We start from the raw sequence: 7,060 nt of genomic DNA, 5'->3' as shown, positions 1-7,060 counted from the left end.
AGCAAAATTTTGTAACTTAAGTTAATAAAGTAATGTAAGAGTCTGCTTTCAACAAAAGCTGCTGAGAACCCAGGAGTTTCCAGTGAAAGGAATTGGCTGGTTCTACATAGTGTCATTAAAAAAAAAAAAAGAGAAATTTTATTTTTAAGAATGACTGAATGTTAAACCATTTTCAAGCACCGTAATTTCTACTGATTTCTTCTGCTTCAGGAGCAGGGATATTCTATATTACTCAGGTCTGGTAATGCCTTTAACTCAGGAATAAGAATTTTTACATAAGAATGTTCTATTTCCCACATAGACTTAAAGAATCCCTAAGATTCTTTTAAGCATTCTGCTTGTATTCTACTGACATATTTCATTGCTATCAAAAATTATTATACTTAAAATTAAAACAATTTGTTTAAATTGGAGAGTAGAGTTCTACTCAGCCTTTACAGGCATCATTTCTTAACAGAAATTATGCTTGTAAAGGCTGAGTAGAAACAGTAATGCTAGCTTAGGCATTGCCTGCCATACCTGTAAGCTGGATTCATCTTGCTATTGGAAATTTTGGGTACAAAATGAAAAGAATGTTTCCCTCAAAAGCATAGCATTAGCTAGTGTCAAGTTGTGGGATACTGCTCTCCCAGGAATCTACTTCATTAGTTTAGCTATGCAGTATCTGAGCTATTTACTTCAGTCTTGCTGAATTAATGTTGCTAAAATGAGAAGGACTCGTAGCAATAGGTGATACATTAAGTGTTCTAAAAAATCTTCCATTCAATGTAGAAAAGAACTTGAAACTTTGTTGTGTATGCATCTCCAAATGTAAGTTTTCCGCACTGTTAGCCGTAGCTTTTAAATGTTTCTCTGATAAAATAGAAGCTGCCTAGTCCTTTCGGAGCAGTTGTTTTCTCTGAGTATCATCAATGAGAAAACTTTCTTCCAAAATCCTCTTATGCCAGGCAAGACTCAAGAGAAATTCCAGTTCCAAACTGTAGCAATGACCTACCCGGAGGCTGCAAGGCTCTCAAGATACAATGAGTGCTCTCAGATAACTTCGCTGAAAAAATGCAAAACAATATGTACCACGGGCTCTAAGTATATCACATTATGTTTAAATATAAAATATGCATCTCTTCCTACAGTTATCCCATACTTCTTGCTGTCATTGCTTTTTTTGACAGGACATCATTTTTGTAAAGTGATGAGATGCCTAATTAGGGTACATGAATAAATCTGATATAATAATGCTTTCATTGTCAAAACCATACATGAATAACAGCAACTGAAATCAAATGCAGTTTGACACTTCTGTGCTACTCAGAATCATGCACTGAGATGCCTGAGTAGAGCAATTCTTGTCTAATGTCCTGTCAAATGATTTTCTAAAACTCTGGATTCAGTGAAAATCAAGATAAATGTCATATCCTTTTGGATAAATGTTAGTCTGGATCATATGGCCTTAGGATTCTCTGTAGCTGTGATACCTGAAGCAAGATATCTTTGATGCTTTAGCATCCTTTTTTTAAAAAATTGCACAGAACTACCCCCATGCAATACAATTACTTTCAGTTTGCAATACAGTTTCACAAGCAAGGAACACTGGGAATATTATGAGGCTGCTGAAACATTTCATGAATGAACATGCTTTGCTTATCCTTGAAGCACCAAGATTCTAGCTCCTCCTCTGCCTGTAAGAATAAGGAACTTTTACCAGGTAGCCCAAATATAATACATGGAGACTAATTTTAGGAACAAAGCCATCAGTCTAAAGGAATTGCAATTTATATTTATTCTCCCAATCTATACTTGAGATCGAGTCCTTATGAAAATCAAACTCTTCAATAATTTGCTTGACCTTGTTAAGAACATTTCACTTCACTTGTGTGTCATGACCATATGATAGTGCATAAGAAGTTTATTTAGAATATGGCAAGGTGTTAAGTTCTTCAACTCTCTTCAATTAAACTTATGTACACTTCATTTTTGGTTTGTTTTATTGTACTTGGCATTCTTGAGACAATTAAACTCATAGCTATACATGTTATATCTTAAAACATATTGTTAATCTGTCTATTTGAATATCACAAATTTTGCTAGTTGTTTTAAATCTTACGTGGAAACCAAGAGCTATTTGGTCAAATTCTTTGATCCCATAAAACATATCAAATGGTGTGTTTTAATAAACAATTTCTTTTGCATTGTAAAACATTGATTTTGAACATTATAAGAATGTACTCTTTCACATTAGTTATTTATATTTTCCATTTCCTGTCTAGAGATATTAGCAGGTTAAGGATTAGAAAAACTCATGGTCAAAAGATCATCAAATAGATTAAAAAAATGCCTGCCTGGTCCTAAACCAGATAGTACCACAACTCTGGAAGTCCAGGGACTGAGGGGACTCAACTTCTGGAAGTACAAAGACTCATGTGTCCTTCCCTAGAGCACTCCTGGAAGCTAGGCCACCAGTCTTACCCAGCAGAGCATTTCTTCATTTCTTAAGTGAAAATATTAATCAAAACAATGACAATGATAGTGATAAAAGAAGAAAAATAATTACTTACATCTCTGTTCTTTTGCATAAAATTATCTTTCTCTTCCTACTGTAAAATTAGCTAGAGAAGATGAATACTGAATAAATGTGTTTGTGACTAACAATGGTTTACCATGCAGAGTTAGAATTCAGCTCAAATTCTGCTTTTCATTTTTCAAAAAGCAGCAGTATTTTTTAACATGATTAGCAATGGCCGTGTCTTTTCACTTGACAGAAAAAACTGCAACAACAAGTAACACAATAATTCTTTCGTGACCACCACTTGCTCACAAAAATATTATTTTCCTTTACCTCATTCATTTGCATATGTTTTTATTTGCAGAAGGAACAGCACAATTATATAGATAATTTAAATTATGAAAGGCATGAAACTTGGATGACTCATTTAGAAATTCTCAGAAATAATCTTGGTGAAGTGGTTTTATTCATTTCATTCTACTTTTCTCAAGGGCTGACATGTGCATAAAAGGGGAATGTGATCCCTTGCACATGTTCTCCACAAGGACTGCGTGTAGAACCATCATTAACTTAAACAAGCTTTGCTGACTCTCACTCAAAGGCATTGCTGAATCCAAGCCAATGCATTTCAGACTGGCATTTCTCCACCTCCTTTGACCAGGCAATAGTATGAAAGGACAATCCTGTTTCTCTGCACCAAGTATTACAGTGTTTCTTTCAGTGGACCTGTGTGGTCTGTCCCAACAGCTCTGTTGCCACCTGCAATAGTCAATAAATGAACTTAAGCAGCACAGTTTGGGAAATGGAAACAACAACCTTTGTATAAGATATTTATCTGTGACAAAATCTGTAATTTAATTTTAAAAGAATCAGTATTAAATGTAATCTTATGTCAAATCCAAGTCAAGTAGTTAATTTTTTAGAAAAGTAGTATTTTGTTTAGAGTCACTTTCAGGAAGCATTTGAGCTTCCCTTATTGTCTCATGGGATGTGGACTGGAGTATTCCCCTTTCAGACAGCTTTCCTTGTCTGATACACCTCCCAAATGCTTCAATATCTTCCTTCCAGTTAAACCTCAAAAGTGAACAACAGAATTAAACATATGAATGGCACCCAGCTGGATAAACAGAATAATAGGAGAGCCCAGCTTACTGGAATTGATAAATATTTTATAAGAAGAAAAGAAAAATTATACTGGGCCATATAAAATATTACCTTCATATACATTTGAGCATTTGCAGTAAAAGAGGTAAAATGATACAAGAAAATTAGAAATTAATTGCCTCTTCTGACATGTTGTTCCAGCTCCCCAAAACGCACCATTTCTAGGACTTCCCAAGCAACACTTTGCATCTGAGATACTGTAATATCAGCAATTATTCTTCTTCAAATGAATCTGTTTAAACCCATCTATACTTTTGCCCTTCAGAATTTACAGTAGCAATGAAAGCTTCAATTGAATCATGCATAGTAAGATGAAAGAATTGACTTGATTAATTTCAAAAATTTTATTTTAAATTGGTGTTGGGTGTCTTCCAGTCATTTACTTGAGGAATAGTGAATAATGGCTCCCTAGCTACTGTGCCAAGCACGATTTTTAAACTTGTACCACATCCCCCTCATTGCCTCTTCCATTCATATATCCTCCCTTCCCATGGCAATGATCTCAGTCTTTGATCTTCCCAGTCCTCTCTCATGTCCCTTGAATTGTAATTTCCATAACTGTCTTGAAGCAGTTCAGGAGACACAAAATAACCTTAAATGTATTTAGAACAAAACATTTCAAAATTTCCATGTAATAGAGTTGATTCCCTTCCTGTGCATTCTGCATAATTTAGTTCAGTCCCACAGGACTATTAAAATAATTACACAGATTTAATAATTCTTCTGGGAATAAAAACTGCAATTCCAATCCATTTTATCAGAATTTTTCCTAAATTTTGAGAAGTGTGTCCTTATATGTATTTTTCTGATGTATACAGACGTCAAGATCAAAGTCCAATTTGCCACACAATTTAAGAAATCTCAATAAGAAATACTTTTGATTAAGGTACACACATATAATTTTTTTAATTTTTAAGCTGAAATATTTGGTCAGCAAATCTGGAAGTCAAAATGGCTGTAGGCAGGTGTGAAACAGACTTCCTTTTGAAGCTGAATCAAGTAAAAGGAAAAAATAGCACATAGTAAATTTGAGTCAGTTAATTATTCTTCTTTAATGGAGGAAGTCATCTTGGTAAAACATGGTAATGACTTATAAGTCTGAAAAACTCTGTTTATTTTAGTGCATTTGCACTCACTGAACAGAGAGAAGAATTTTATCATCTGATGTTTTCCTTTAAACAGTCCTTTTCCAAACACCATGGTGAAGACAAATATTTTTTGGAATCTTCTAGCATTGTCAGACTAAAGCTTGACAGTTACACACACATGGTAGGGCAGAAGGATTTCACTCTCAGAGAAATGTAAAATCTGAGCTGGGCTGAGGCAGCTGAGATCCTGTGTTGAGGCACAGGGGCTATAAGACTTTCTCAGCTTTTCTCAGCCAGCATTACTAAGATAACAAAAATGTGTATGCTTATTTTCAAGCTCTGTGTCTGGAGAACAAGCACAACACGGCTGTAATCCCAACAGCCTGTTCACCTCCTCTGGAGACAGTTTTCTATTCCAAGGATCCCCCCTCCCCTCACTGTGAAAGTAAATCAATCTCATCTGCTGCTGTTCGCAATCATTTTTAATAGAATAAATGAGATGGTGTGTTCAGGAAGTTTCTCTTTTAATTATGTTTCCCTTAAATAAGTCCACAATAATTCATACTACAACATATGAGATACTTTGGTATATTTCATTTTTTTATAGCAACTCCCATTTTGGAGAAGCTCCTTTTTAAAAAGATTTGTTCTGAGGATTTTTTGGTTAGGTCTTTTTGTTGATTTGTTGTTTTGTTGGGGTTGTTTTCTTTTTGTTTTTAATCTGACATAGGCTGCTGTTCAATCGCTTTCTTTTCCCTGCCTCAGCTCCTCAGTCCTGCTCTCCCTTTGAAAGCCCCTTTCCACTGCACCATATGGCAGCTGGGAGAAGGGCAGAGCTCTGATCTATCTCATAACAAAAGAGGCTGTAGTGTCAAAAAGCCTCATGAATGCATGAGACACACTCATGTATAGAGAAATGCCTCTAGCTCTGTCAGGGAGGACTAAAGAGAAGGATGATAGGCCTGACATTGCTTTTGGGTTGAGAAAGGCACCAGTACTCTCTGCAGCTCATCCCTTCCTCCCTCCCCCTCTTTGGTTTCATGCCAGAATCCTATTAGATCTATTAATGACAGGGGACACAAAGTCAGCATGTGTGGCAGAAAAAGAAATTAAATCAGGCCACCTTATTTACTCCCTATCACTATTTTTGAGACAAAATCATAGTACTGGAAGAAAAAATAGCCACAACAAACTAGACTTTAATAGTGTGCCAAAAAATAAACAAGCGAGTCCTATCCCCACCAAAAAAGGGATTGAACACACTCCTGTACATTGCCTATGGTGGCAGATTTACAGCAGAACTGCAAATTGAATGCTGGCAGGGTGACCCTGAAATACTGTTTAAAGCATGCTGTTGGGTTCATTTTGCTTCCTCAAGCCACTGCTAATACAAAAAAATTACTCTGGGGTCAGAAAATTAACTAGACCTATGACTATGTGTGCCCTTTGAGCTGTTACAGAGGAAGTACACCTAATTTTTGAGTATGAAAGAAATGCAAACTGGCACTTACAAAACATAGATTCTTTTACCCTCTTTCTTCTGTTTCACTTTCTCATTTTCTGTTCTGGTGATGTTTGGCATGCTTCATTTCACAGAAATGAATGAATGCCTATAAAATGCATTCATGACCTTGACGCACACAGTTGGCACAATGATAGAATTATTTGCAAATCTGAAATACATGGATTACAAACTTTTATCACTACAAGGAGGGAGGAAAAACCACCACTCCTGTGCAGCAGAATGCTGCATCGTGTATTTAATGAATAACAAGTTACTGAACTTAAATATTTTATGAATAATTTCAGTTTATAAGTTTCATTTATTTCATTAATAGCTCCAGTTTCTGAACATAACTGGGGACAACTGTGCTGTTTTATCTCCATGAAACAGTCTTGTTAAATCCTTAAACTAGAATTAAGTTACGGTTTCTGCCTCTTCCCTAGAAAGGCCTCAGAAATCACACTTAAAGCAACCTGGGCAAGCTTCCAAATGCTCATATATGTGACCTTTGCAAGTATTCCACAATACCAACCCCCAGTGAAATAAATCCATGAACATGCATATAGAAACTCAGCAGCAGCATGGGGGTTAAAAGATGAGCTTCTATCAACACTGTTGAATTGTGTCCCTACAATCAGCTTAGAAGTTTAGTTTAGAAGATTTTAGTTTAGCATATGTAATTGCATTAAATATGTTTGTAGTATCTCCTGAGTCTTCCTTCTTGGAATGTACTTAATGTAAAGCTATTGAACAGCATCATATATATATGTACATATTAAAGATACTGTTTATATGTTCATCACA

General features: G+C 35.5%; 1 long non-coding RNA gene across 1 annotated transcript; it reads right to left on the bottom strand.

The window, feature by feature from the left end:
* Positions 1-4,174: 4,174 nt before the first annotated feature.
* LOC137472595 (uncharacterized) lies at positions 4,175-6,713 on the bottom strand. Its single transcript, XR_010998291.1, has 3 exons — positions 6,264-6,713; positions 4,559-4,654; positions 4,175-4,256 (listed from the first exon to the last, which is right to left on the bottom strand). It is a non-coding gene; the product is annotated as an uncharacterized lncRNA (long non-coding RNA).
* Positions 6,714-7,060: the final 347 nt, after the last annotated feature.

Source organism: Anomalospiza imberbis, chromosome 4 (assembly GCF_031753505.1).
Source record: "Anomalospiza imberbis isolate Cuckoo-Finch-1a 21T00152 chromosome 4, ASM3175350v1, whole genome shotgun sequence".
NCBI lineage: Eukaryota > Metazoa > Chordata > Aves > Passeriformes > Viduidae > Anomalospiza > Anomalospiza imberbis.
This window is presented reverse-complemented; position numbering and strand designations above follow the sequence as displayed.